Genomic DNA, 14,606 nt, shown 5'->3' on the forward strand with positions numbered 1-14,606 from the left:
GTGATTTATCCTGGAACTCTCATTTCGCATATATTTGTCAAAAACTTCGCGCAGTGTCTTGTGTTTTGTATAATATAAAATATTACATGCCATTGTCTGTCCGAAAGCTTGTAGCACATGCCTTATGCTACAGTGTGATCCGGTACGGGATATCTACATATGGTCATGGCGCTCAACATTTGGTAAACCGGGTCAACTCCGTCCTTCGTGGCATTCTGAAGCATGTTGCTTATGATGTCTCCCCCAAATCTGATGTGTTCAAAACTTTGTCCTTACCTGATTTCAATTCTTTGCTGCTAGAAACTGTTGTCTTAAAGCATTTTTGGATAAGTCAGTATAAAATTCCTTATGTGCCTGTTCGTTCCCTGAGACCAAAGAATCCTTACGTTACACCCCGCTGTAAAACGAGATATGGTCGAAGACTCCGTAACTATTATGTCCCAGCAATGTTTAATTTACTCCCTCAAAGCATACAAGATGTGAAAACGAAACATGGTCTTAGAAAGGCTCTTAGACACTTTAATGCGTGATGGGAAGCCTGTCATTTGTGTTTTTTTTTTCTCACTGTTGTCTAATGTGTTTCTGATGGCTCTGTCGCTGTCTGCCAGGCACTGCCGTTCAAGCCCACTGTGGCTTTGGCAGGCCCGATTTCTTCCACTGTAATGATTCTCAAGTCATCAATAAAGTATTATTATTATTATTATTAAACCACTGTGTTCGTTTTATAACGTCTGAAAAAAAAAAAAAAAGAACAACGCTGGGGATGCATCACAACACTAAAAGAGTTAAAATATTGTTATTTGATTCCCTAAGCATACAGTAAAAGAATACAGAGTTGCCCAAGAGGACATTGTACAATACTGAATTGCATTCTCATAAAGCACAGATGGATTTTTTAAAGCTTGGCACAAGTCCACTGCAACATTCTGCATTTCATTATACCTTTTCACCCAGTCCATTGAGTGCTTGCAGTTGCCAGCAGAATGGAAGGTAGGGAATGTGATGTCTAAAATCAGGTAATGAGATTGCTGAGTGTGTTATAGGCTAGCATAGAATATTTTACTGCCTTGCTTACTATAAATACTGCACCACCCCTTTTCATTGTTTCGCTGCCTGAGTAGGAAATCACAAAGTCCTCAAAGTACCCCATGCCTGTCCATTTCAGCTCGGCAGTCCCTAGAACAGAAATATTCGCTCTCACTATCTCTTCCTTCATTATTTTTAACTCTTCTTGATATGTGTTTGTAACGTTCCAGATACCTACTTTAAGGCTCTTGATTTGCTGGGTCTTTATTTTGAAACTGGAAAGCTCAGTGCCTGGAGTTTCCCTTGAAAGTCATAACACACGGTCAGACTCGATACAGCTACGAGCACTTCCCCAGTAGCAGACGAGTTGCTTTCAGACCTAGAGACCTCACCCTCCAGCAACATAGCTTCCTTCACTATGTTCCAGATTATGGCATTTTTTGGCAGTGGATAAGGGCATAGTTTGCCACTGCTTTCTCCCTTACGGTATCCTCCAGCAACATAGCTTCCTTCACTATGTTCCAGATTATGGCATTTTTTGGCAGTGGATAAGGGCATAGTTTGCCACTGCTTTCTCCCTTACGGTATCACAGCTGGTAAAGCAACGCCTGTGAGTATCTGGGCACCAGCTTGGCCAATGTTGCTCATCTTGACCTGGTGACAGTGCTGGCTACACTGCTGCCTGCAGTCAGGATATTCTATTTAATATGGCCCTATCCTTAGGGTCTGTCTAACAAAGGTGTCCCTGCCAGTAGGTGCGCTACTGCTGGCATAGCTCTTAGGGGTGGCATACATGTCCTTCCATCACCTCAAGATAGAGATATCAATAACCAGCACAATATTTCCGTTCAGCAATTAGACCTACGTGACATCTGTAAGTAGTGCTCACAATGGCTAATGGTTAATTCACAATGCCAGTAAATGTAAAGTTATGTCAGCCTCACGTCTCTCTAACCTACTTATATCATTCAGCTACAATATTACCACAACTGTACAAATACCTTGGAATTTACATAAGCAGTAGTCTTTCTTTGTATAAACACATTAATTATATTACTTGTGATGCAAACTCAGCCTTTGGCTAGATGCTTTCATAATGGGAACAGCGCGATCAAGACGACAACAAAGTGAAAGGACACAGGACGACGTCCTTTGCGCTTTCACTTTGTCTTGATCGCGCTGTTCCCATTATAAATGTATACCAACTCACCCAACTTTCCACTTTAATACTTGGCTAGATACACAGGAACTTTCCTGGGCTCTACAGCATTTAAGGTTGTTAATGCACACTAATAGTAATAATACCAAACTCGAATTTGTGTCATTAGTGTGGGATGCTGGACAAATTATATTAGCCGATGCCACTAAACCTGTTAGAACAGATCAGCTTACTTTGTCGCCTCCAACTTCTCCTGCACAGCCAGCCTTGTTTTAATGTAGACAGACCATCTCGTTCTTAATTTACAGCTGTGACGAATAAATTTATGCAAGTGTTTATTCCAGAAGATCTTTTTTTTTTTAATCTTCAGCCCCAAAAAAGGAAGTGAATTCAGTGCTGTCTATGTGCCATCACATCTGACCATGCAGTTTCTATTCCCTCCTGAAAAGCAAAATTTCTACTTTACCCATTCCTAACACTCTCGCAGAATGGGACCACCTTCCCTCCTTCATTACCTGCACTAAAGATGTATCATTGTTATAGACTGCTGTTAGTGAATACATCTTGAGATATTTCACCTAATATATTGTTCCATAAGTATCCTTATTCATTGTTTGTGCGTGATTTTTATGCTTATTTATTGCACCCACACCCCCTGGGCCCTGACTGCACATTGAAATAAATATATCAAGCTGCACTTTACGAGTCATCCCTTTGCAGCCCAATTCTTCACATAATTAAGGAGTAGGCCTCAAAGAATTCTGAAGGTACACAGATAAGAATGCATGATAAAAAGAAAACCCTCAGCAGTTCACCAATGTTGACTGTGTGCACACTGTGGTCATTGTTAATTGTAATGGCTATTGATGAAATTCAATATGTACAAGCTTCTGCAATGGCAACAATTAACAATGAGTACACCAGACAATGCAAACACAGCAATTGCTAAACCACATGCTTCCTCTTGATTTATACAAATTAGTAGAGGTGTGCGAATAGCAGTCTTTGGGGACGAATCGAATATGACAGTGCCAGAATTGAATCAAGTGTACAATATCTTTCAAAATAGTTTGCAAACAATGTACAACCTTCTCGCCAACAATTTTCATATCTCGGTACTTGCAACAAATGGAAATATTCTATCAGCACACCGCACATTATAAACCATGCTTTCTTAAAAGTTCAAAGGAACCATTAAGAACAACTAGAAATTTTCCTAAAATCGGGACCCTTCCGAGCATATGTGATCATGCATTATAGTACGAAGATGATAAAGGTAACATTGTGGATCAACTTATTACGTGTGTATACCTTCGCAGCCAAACTAGATGTGCACTGTCTGCAGCAATAGCAGAGTGAAAAAAAAAAAAAACACTATCAAGCTCGAATGGTTATAGCAGATGGCGACGCTATTGTATAAAGTATGTTGCAATGAAAGGTATCCTGATTTAACCGGTTGAGAGGACAAAGGTGCTGGATTTCTATAGGCTACCAACAATGGCAACTACAGAATGCTGTGTCTTGACAACATTTTATTGCGAGTGATCGTGTTTAGCTGCAAAGGAGCAATGCAATGTGCTCTAGTACATCACATCCTCTGCAGATGGGGTAAAAGTTAATTTTTGCTTCAATTTCATGCTTGATTGTGTGCAGTCGACAAAATTAAGTATTAGCAAAATGTTCGCATTTTCAAGTGGTGACTGTTCAATTTGATAACCTAATCGAATAGTGACTATTCGTTATTGAATAGTGAGTATTCGTTTCGAGGATCGAACCAAATTGGACAATGTTTGATTCGTTATTCAAAAGTTTAGTAAATCCGCACACCCCTACAAATGTGCCACATATGTCCATACTTGTTCAAGCCCAATTCATAGTGTGGGGTACAGGAAGCCGACATAAGGTGCAGATGGGAACTCTTCCCTTATTCTTGCTGCAATGCAAGCAGGCAGCACCACTCGGTTGTGTGGCCCAAGCCTCTCCCATATCCACCGGGTGAACACCTGATAGACTGCGAAGCAATATTTTCTGTAAGCAAAAAGTACACATGAGAAAGCCACATCAACAGCATGCTTTGCAGGTCTTACTTGTGGATTTCCCCCATGACGTTGGTGCCATTTTCCGTCACTTCCAAGTACATCGCTTCTAATACTGCTGGGTTCAAGAAAAGGCTTGAAAAGTGTGCATGTCGAGTTATGCAGTCGTCATTGCCTTTTTCAGTGATCTTCGAAATATCTCGGCAACATATGTTCTCAACAGTGTTTTCATTCGCCACACACAGCCCACAGGTACACCTGCGTTCATAGCCACGCAACAAGATATTTCTTGAAAGCAAGCGATGTTAGCGTTTTACCAATGTAACTACACGTTGTCGTCCCGCCCATTTGTCAACCGCAACGCTGCTGGTACGGTTGGCGCTCATTAGCCAGCATGTAAAAAGCAGTCGGGCAGCTACTCCAGCCATGCTATATTGCTTATTAAGACACACACGAGAGTTCAAACACAAACGACCCACTTGGACACAGCTCGCTTAACGCTTTGCAAGACAACAGCACAGCTGTGTGTCATTGCGGCATAGCATATATGCCAGCAGCCATTACCCACATGAAAGCGTTTGCAGGCAAGCCTCCGGAAAACGAATTTTGCACAAGATGGCGTCTGCGAAGCGAAGCAAACAAGAGAAACCGAACACATTTTCAGGAACTAAACTTTTGTGCCAATTATAAGACGTTGCAAAGCACATGGAAAATAACAACATGGATGTGAAGCTTGAACATATGTTTCTCGCTCAGTAAAGGCAAGGTACAATGATGATATAAGCTTTCACGTACCAATTCATGTCATGACTGTCGAATTGTGGAGGTCCTGAAGGCTCTGGGTCATCCGGTTCCCGTGTTGTACACCTTCGAGGCATTGCGCCATAAGGGTCGAAGCCCATTTTGTTAGTCATCCGCTCAATGCGAGCACGGAGCAGGGAATCCATCGGCGAGCTCATTTAGGCATGCTACCGATGTAACTACGCACACTATTGAAACAGGCAGCACACAGGCAACGTTACAAACAGCAGTTTGGAGGACCAGAACAATGAATAGCAGAAATCGCACCAACACACAGTGCACAGTTGCACAGCCGCGCACATTGAAAAGCAGGCGACCGGAAATACCATGTTGCCAACAGCACCCAGCACCCATTAATTTGCTTGAAAAGTAGCAGCGAAAGAAGAAACACAACATTGAAGCCTGGTGATGTAATGCCTTCGGCGAGGCATCACCATAGACCCCGCCTCCCTCCGTCGGAACGGAGGATGCTGAGGAGGAAAGAGAGAGATAAATATTCCTACCGTGATATCTACACTCATGCTAGGCCTTTTTAAAAAAACTATTTCGATCATATATTCCTGGGAGGTACAAGACTTGTCCGAAGGTGCTTTTCAGGCTTGAGAGAAAAGTGGTTCAGGACCCCTTTAAGTTGCACCTAAATCCAAGTACATGAGTGTTTTTGTATTTCACCCCCGTAGAAATGCGGCCTGTGCGGCTAGGAAACAAACTGACGACCTCGTGCTTAACAGCACAAGCCACAGCTGCTAAGCCACCACAGCGGGTAAGATTACATGAAGCAGTTTAATAAAAGACCTCACAAAAGACCCTGAACAACCGCTGTCTCCTGCTGCATATATGTTCTTTTTACAAGAATCTCATTTATTTATTAGATTGCATTGTAAGGTTCGTAACAGCGCAATACAAGACACGGACAAAAGAAAGGTAAAAACGAAGACACAGCGCTGACGTCGTTTTTACCTTCCTTTTTTTTCGTACCTTGCATTGGGCTGTTATGAACCTTGCAATGAATCCCGACTAACTGGCCCAACTTGCCATCTTTAATTAGATTGCACCACCAATGCCTTACTGACAGATCCACACTTTTCCCTAACCATGTATATGAATGTATAAATATTGCATTCCTACTAATAAATTGTCACTTGGAAGTCAGCGCCCACCCCAACTTGTTTTCCTCCCCATGTTGCCACTTGCATGATTTGTGCTCAATATGCACATTGCAGCTGGGGCATGAGTGCTGGGCACCCGGCATTGGGGATGTGCTTTTCAATCTAGACGATGGTCTCATGACAAAGGCACGTGGAAAGGATGGATGAAACAAACCCTTTTTCAAGTTCTTGTCACATCAAAGTTCCTGAAGTGGAGCAGGCACACCGGAAACAAAGACACAAATGTCATTGACGAGTCGATCAAGTTATTAGCATACACTACGCTTGTTCGTTCAAAGGTAGAGTACACATTCATTATTTGGAATCTGCATGAAACCTATCTGATCGATCAGCTCGAAGCAATACAAAATAAAGCAGCAAGATATATCACAAAGAAATACTCGCGAAACTGCAGTGTTACGGATATCAAGGAATCACTTTCATTGCCCTCTCTTCAAAACCGCCGACTAACAACATTGTTATCACATTTTTAAGCGCTTTATCATAGTAGATCCCCGTTCCGCGAATCTTACATCAATGCAGCTCATAGTATATTGCAGCGTTTCGGTCACCCATTTAAAGTGCAACCCCTTTTTGGTCGCACTAATCTGTACCATCATTCACCATTACTTTTGGCAATATATCGTTGGAATAAACTACTGAGGGACATTGTATCTGCCATTAACCATGATGTTTTTGTTAACAAGTTGAAGGTTTTCCTAAATTTCTGTGTTGAGTGCTTACTTGCGTATGTTATTCTTTATGTATATAATTATGTCACTGTATCTTACCAATGTTCTTTTTTACACGTTTGTAATTGTAACTGGCTTCCCTCCCCCCCCCTATGTAATGCCTGAATGGGCCTTTAGGATATGAATGAATGAATAAATAAATAAATAAATAAATAAATAAATAAATCGAAAGCATTTTGGTGCTTTAAGCAATTATGAACTAGGTATGTGTTAACGGAAAAAAAAGCTGGATGCCGACCAAAATGCACTGGTCACAAACTCGCTTTGACAACTCCACTTTGGTCAGTGTCCCCTTCCTTCAGTCAATTTACATTCTGATATGACGAGATGTCATTCAACCAACAATGTCTTCTAAGCTAAGTATTGGGATATCCCTGTAACAATACAGTTCCTTGTAACATCATGCTTGAAGGCCCAGTAAGGGGCATAAGGCATAGGGTCAAGTTGGCGACTTGTGAAGACAAGTTGGCAGGAAGTGATGGCAGTTTTGTAAACATTCATTCAGTTGTACGAGACCATGTGTCACAATGTGCAATGCTTGGCACAGCTCAGCCTGTCTCGCACATCTCTTGCTATAAATCAAAATTTATAACCTGAGATGGTCGAGTTTTGCAGGAACTGTACATCTGAGGATTGGAGTAGATAGCTGCTAAAGCAATAAAATCCAGATGTAAATGGAGCGAACAATAGGAAGATAGCTGCTGAGGTTTTTTACTGGTGAGATATAGTCACAAAGATGCAGCTGTGAGCGTGTAACCATGGCAGTTGCTTAGACAATCTGTTTAGAGGTTATGTAAAAACTGTCTATAAAATGCAGCAGTCCTGAAAGTTGGGTGGGTTAGTTTAGAACGACAGAAAGCTGAGCTAGTCGGTAAGGATTCATTATGCAAAATAGAAGTGAGGCGTGCAGACAGGACACAAGAGTAGAGAAGTGGACAACACAAACGCCGACTATCAACCGAAGGGGGCACTGAGGCGAAAAAAGAAAGAAGACACAAAACTCATCTGCGCATGCTCAGGAATGGTAACACCACATGTCAAACGGGTTAGTTAATCGGGTTAATCGGGTTAGTGTTCGTTCATTTTGGGAACAGAGACAAAAGAAACCACCACTACACCTGCTAAGGGGGGAATGCAATGCTTTAGAGTAATGACATTAACGGTAATTTAGCGTAATGGTAATTTTGACACCACAGCGCCGCTGGCTGCATTGGCGTTTCTTTTTCCCCTTGCTGCTCCTCGTACAAACGCTGCTCCTCGGGAGTCCTAATTATGCGTTGCCTACCCATGGTGGTGGTGCAAAAATAATTAAATCAGTTGCTAGGCTGGTTCTTTTATACAAGAAAGGCTAGTGAAATCACTCCCCATTTTGCAAGCTGCTGTCACCATGATGGCTTGCATAAAGCACTCTTTACAGGAAAACGTATGCGGGGAGTGCTACATGCTTTGCATTGTTATAGGAGTGCCTTATCATCAATTATGTGGTTCGGGTGCGTGTTTTGCGCTTGTTCTTTATTGAAACGAATCCTGTCCTGTATGTTGTATGCATTCCAAAGAATGTATGCGCTTTTCACTTCAGTTTGTTGAGTGTTTGAAGCCTGCTTCACCTCTGCCCCGGGTTGTTTCGGTATTTACACTACCTCCTCGACAAGACCATTTTCGACCACTGACGACGACACACAAAATGGCGACCAACGAGAGGCTAACAGCTTCGCTGTAAAACTTGATCACCTCCACACCTTTAAAACGAGCCCATTTGATATTCACATTAAGCTTTGGTAATTAGAAAAAATAGGCGGAACCCATCTCACGATGACTGTCAACAGTAATGCGTTGAATTAATATAGTGACACAATGTATTTCCATAACAAAAATTTTTTATGTATGATGCGTGTACCAGGCTACTCTTTCGCACTTCTTTCTGGACACAGTGCGCCACCTAGTGGCATGCCAAAAAGACAGCGCTAGATCCTAAGACAAGAAGCGGGGCATGACGGTGCCTGCAAATGCTGCAAATTGGTCCCTCACTTGCCACACACTAACTGCTACATACTCAGTGACTGAAGCTAGCAAGAGGTTCGTTGAAGAGTGGCACATACCCAGAGCATTTGTGGTGCAACTCGTTAAACGTTGGTGTTGAAGGCATTCATTGAAAAGCGGCACATACCCAGCGCACTTCAACATTGTCGTTGAAGTGTCGTTGAGTACGCTGTCGCAGCTTGACCGATTGCCAGTCGATACGTTTGCAGTCCACAACAACACAAAGTCGAATCACAGCGCTCGCGAAAAGACAAACCGACACTGATGGCGGAGCTCTCGTCAAAGACGGAGCACGTCGTAACGCAAGCAGACGACACTTGCTCTGTGCCGGATGTGCTTAAGTGTACTGAAAAATTGCTCTTGTGCTTTATGTTACTTTCATTTTATAAAAACAAATAAACTAACATTCCAACTATTACGAACATCATTTGTTGACCATAAAGTTGGAAAAATTATCGACGACGCGCCCTGGTCGGCCAATCGGATAGCTCGCCCCACTGACGTCATATGGGTGATTTCGGTCATATTGACACGTGTACATGTTTATCTTTCACAGGTGAGCACGTTTCACCACTTAAAAATGTTATCATGCAGCGCAGGACACACCTGCATGTATAGGAAGTTTCTGGAATGTTACCGATGGTTCTATCCACTGTCAGTCGCCGAACCTTGTGTAATCTGATTGCATGTATGCGGGACTCAAATAGTGTAGAACTTTGTGGAAGACACGCGGGTCCCAGCAATTAGTCTGGAACATTCTATGATTGATGCATAAAAGCCGACGCGCTTGACCCATTGATCAGATTTTCGACGATCGCCGACTCTGTTCTACGCTAAATACTTCTCATCGATGGCCCTCAAGTCTGGCTACTGGCAAATAGAAGTCGCCGAAAGGGATCGCGAAAAGACCGCTTTCATCATGCCGGATGGCCTCTATGAGTTCTAGGTTATGCCATTTGAACTGTGCTCGGTGCCTGAAACGTTCCAGCACGTGATGGACACGGTTCTAGCAGGATTGAAGTGGCAGACCTGTCTTGTTTACTTGGATGACGCTGTCGTCTTCGCCGGAAATTTCGATGATCACCTTAAACGGCTTGCGGCAGTACTAGAGGCCATCAAGTCATCAGGGCTTACTCTGAAGGCAGAAAAGTGTCGCTTCGCTTATGATGAGATTCTGTTTTTAGGTCACGTCATCAGCAAATCTGGAGTCCGCCCCGATCCACAGAAGACAGCTGCCATCGCAAAGTTCCCGCAGCCCATCGACAAGAAGGCAGTGCATAGATTCCTTGGCATGTGTGCCTACTATAGGCGCTTTGTCAAGGATTTTTCAAGCATCGCAGAACCACTAACACATCTAACCAAATGTGATGCCGAGTTCAAGTGGTAAACGCCGCAGGTCGACGCATTTCAAGAACTCAAACGACGGATGCAGTCGCCGCCAGTACTTGCACACTTCGACGAGGACGCTGATACCGAAATCCAAACTGACGCCAGTAGCCTAGGCCTCGGTGCGGTTCTAGTCCAGAGGAAAGACGGACTTGAACAGGTGATATCTTATGCTAGCCGGTCACTGTCAAAAGCGAAAGGCCATTCCTCTACGACCGAAAAGGAATGCCTCACCATCATTTGGGCTACAGCAAAATTCCGCCCTTACCTATATGGCAGGCCATTCAAAGTTGTCAGCGACCATCACGCGTTGTGTTGGCTAGCTAACTTAAAGGACCCTTCAGGACGGCCCCCATCGATCCCCCGCCGCAAGACGACGAGGACGACGACGCCTTCCTTGGAATAATAAGCGCGGAAGATTTCACTAAACAGCAACGAGCAGACCCGGAGCTAAAAGGCCTTGTAGAGTATTTGGAAGGGAACACCGAAGTTGTCGCATTTAAGCGCGGATTGTCTTCGTTCACGCTATGAAACAACTTGCTCGTGAAGAAGAACTTCTCACCAGTCCGCACCAACTACTTTCTTGTTGTTCCGTTAGCGCTGCGTCCAGAAGTACTCTATGCCCTGCCTGACAATCCAACCGCTGGGCACCTCGGTTTCTCCCGGATGCTATCGAGGATACAAGAAAGGTATTACTTGCTGCACCTAACCGCCGATGTCGCCCGTTACGTCAAGACATGTCGAGACTGTCAGCGACGCAAGACAGCACCGACAAGGCCAGCGGGATTAACTGCACTCGATCGAACCTACCTGCCGACCATTTCAGCAGATCGAGATGGATTTGTTGGGACCGTTTCCGACGTCAACATCCGGAAATAAGTGTATCATCGTGGCGACAGACTCCCCCGCTTCGCTGAAACTAAAGCTCTACCGAAAGGAAGCACAGCCGAAGTGGCGAAATTTTGCGTCGAAAATATCCTGCTACGACATGGTGCCCCAGAAGTCCTCATCATCGACAGAGGAACGGCCTTTACAGCAGAGCTTACACAAGCCATTCTGCAATACAGCCAGACGACAAGCCACAGGAGGATAACTGCTTACTACCCGCAGACGAATAGTCTCATGGAATGCCTGAACAAAGCCCTCGCCGACATGCTAGCAACGTACGTCGACGTTGAGCACAAGACATGGGATGCGGTCCTGCCCTACGTAACCTTTGCTTACAACACGGCGGTGCAAGAAACAACACAGAACACATCGTTTAAGCTGGTTTATAGCAGGAACTCGACTACGACGCTTGACGCCATGCTGCGGCACGCCACTGACGAAGAGAATGTTGACGTCACTACCTATCTCCAGCGCGCCGAAGAAGCCCGACAGCTCACCCGCCTATGGATCAAGAACCAGCAGCGTACCGACAGCCGACACTACAACCTCCGACGACGCTTCGTCGAGTACCAGCCCGGTGACCGTGTTTCGGTTTGGACCCCAATACGTCAACGAGGACTCTGTGAGAAACTATTGCGACACTATTTCGGAGCCTACAAGATCATCCGACGTGTTGGCGAACTGGACTACGAGGTTGTGCCAGACGGCATTTCGCATTCACGGCGGCGCCGGGCACGATCCGAAGTGGTCCACGTGGTGCGTCTGAAGCGCTTTTATGCATGCTGACGAACTTCCTGTTTGTTGTTTCTTTGCTACGGGTGTTTTTGTTTATTACTTTCGTTTGTTTGCAGCATCGGGTCGATGCTCTTTAAAGGGACACTAAAGGTTACCAGAAACTCAAGTTAAAGTGGTAGAGCAATGTTCTAGAACGTCTAAGGCGTCAATATAATCGCGAACAGAGCTTTAGTAACCGAGAAATTGAGGTAAATGCATGACACGATTTGAGACCCCCCAGCGACATTCTGGTACTAGCCGGATGACGAAAGGACTCCTCATAATTTGTGTTACTAATACTCAACTACTCGTATTAAAAATATCATTTCATTCGATTATAAGACGGAAAAAAATGCTACTTGTCTACGTCTATTCGATTCTAAGAAAAAATGACATTTTGACGTTGCCCTTCAGTAATATGGGTGTTCGAAAGGTTTCGTTTTCGCTCGACTCTGCGCCGCGCACGCTTTGGAGTTTCAGTATTTTCGTTATCGCGTCGTGCGGTGAGGGTTCTGCTGGCTTGCGAAACTTTCATTTGGAACAAGCAGCGAGAATGCCACGTCCACGTGATGTCGTGGGAAGCCCTCGTTGCTTTCCCGCTCCGGAGAGCCGGTGTCTCGAGGCCGCCGTCGTAGTACGCAACGACGCCGGCAGTGCAGCAGCAGCAGCAGCAGCAGCAGCAGCAGCAGGTCGCGCTCGTCGGTGCTCAAATCGCTGAAGTTGAGCCCACCATCGCGAGCCAATCTGTCGGTGTCAGGGTCCATTGCGACGAGCGTCGAAGTTAGCGTCATAGAATGAAGTACCAGCTTATGGGCGTCTTGCGCTGGAGTTTGAGGTATAGTAGCGGCGCCTGGTGGCGGTGCGGGAAACGACATCTGGGTCGTGCCAGCTTGGGTCGTATTGAGCCCTGGCTGTGGCGAAGCACGATTCTAGGCCGAGTTTTGCGTCGATTCGCACATTTTTATGCCCTGTTGCGAGTGCGAAAAGGCTCGTCGCTTCTCATAGACCACGCCGACCACGCTGCGAGCTTGCCGCAGCCTATAGTTTAACGAAAACGGACTCTCCGTGTGCCGTGGGACGTAATGTGGGACGTAATTCGTTTCTCCTTCCGCTAGCCACCATACTCCCGCTTTCGCTCTGTTGTCGGCTCTGTCTTGGCTCTGTTTCTGGCCGCGTGTTCGCGTTTTGCGCAGAAAAGCCGTAGCGCCGTCTGCGGACGCCGTTCTACTCACCGATGGCGCAACGTCACTATGAGACCATGATGTCAGTACTCCTCGATCGGAGGGCGGGCGATTTGAACTGCGCTAGAGGTACGCGGACGCTTCAGAATGCATTTTCTCTTAAAGCAAGTCTCTTCTTCGCACGAAACAAGCGTTTCGAGGTTTCTGTGATGGTATTTCAACAGTCCACGTTGACTTAATAGTAACCTTTAGTGTCCCTTTAAGAGGGGGGGTATTGACACGCGTACATGTTTATCTTTGTGGGGTGACCATGTTTCACCGCTTAAGAATGTTATCATGCAGCGCAGGACGCGCCTGCATGTATAGGAAGTTTCTGGAATGTTATCGATGGTTCCATCCACTGTTGGTCACCGAACCTTGTGTAATCTGATTGCATGTATGCGGGACATGGATAGTGTAGAACTTTGTGGACGACACGCGGGTCCCAGCGATTAGTCTGGAACCTTCGACGATTGATGCATAAAAGCCGACGCGCTTGACCCATTGATCATATTTTCGACGATCACCGACTCTGTTCGCCGCTATCGTTGTGCTTTAAGTGTAGCCTGTCTTTCACAGTATTGCTACTGTTCTTTAACATCACTACCACATGACAATATGGGTAGGGGCGGCTTAAAATTCTGCCGAGCAGTGTGCTGCGATCGGCAGCAACATGAATTTTTAAAACCTTGTAATAAATTATAGGCTTTATGCGGAGCACTTAGATGTGTCAATTAATGATCAGAAGGATCTACTCTAACGACTCAGTACGCTTGTGGAAAATCGTCACAATCGTTTCAGGGTCCCTTTAAGGGCTCAAATCGCCACAGGCACGACCGAAAAAGCCCTGAAGGCCTGCCAGTACACTTATAAGGCATATCGGTGCTCGTACTGTGAGAAGATGGAGGGTGCACGCATGTATAATTAAGGAATACATACAGAGTCCTGTGACAGTTACCCCTTCCCACACTTGTTATGCTTCACAGCGTAATATTACTGTAATGACGTGAAGCTGACTTTCGGAAACCGGCAATATGCAACGCGCTGTTCTTTCAGAACTTCGAAGCCTATTGCGATGACCACAAAGGCGGTGCCGGCGCCATTGCTGACAGCGGCAAATTCTTTCAATGAAAAACACAGTACAGAACGCAAGACGCTTGATGCCGAACCTCGAAGCAGCTAGGCCTAGGACTGCCGCGGTGATGGCTACGGCTGCCAGCGGACCTGCGTGCGAGCATGCCGGTTCGAGGCGGCGAGGCTATCAAAATGGCGGCGGTTGTGGCTTTTATTAATGTCATTTCGGACCTGCGGTCATGGCAAAAAGTCCGGAAAATCGGACGACAAAGGGTTCTTGCGTACGAAAGTTCGCACATTCT

General features: G+C 45.2%; 1 protein-coding gene across 5 annotated transcripts in view; it reads right to left on the reverse strand.

Annotated features, from left to right (window-relative positions):
* LOC142567694 (angio-associated migratory cell protein) overlaps positions 1 to 14,606 on the reverse strand; it is a 130,742-nt gene that overhangs the window by 95,348 nt on the left and 20,788 nt on the right. The gene's annotated exons all lie outside the window — the stretch shown is intronic.

The sequence above is a fragment of the Dermacentor variabilis genome, unplaced genomic scaffold, assembly GCF_050947875.1.
Source record: "Dermacentor variabilis isolate Ectoservices unplaced genomic scaffold, ASM5094787v1 scaffold_14, whole genome shotgun sequence".
In the NCBI taxonomy this organism is placed as follows: domain Eukaryota; kingdom Metazoa; phylum Arthropoda; class Arachnida; order Ixodida; family Ixodidae; genus Dermacentor; species Dermacentor variabilis.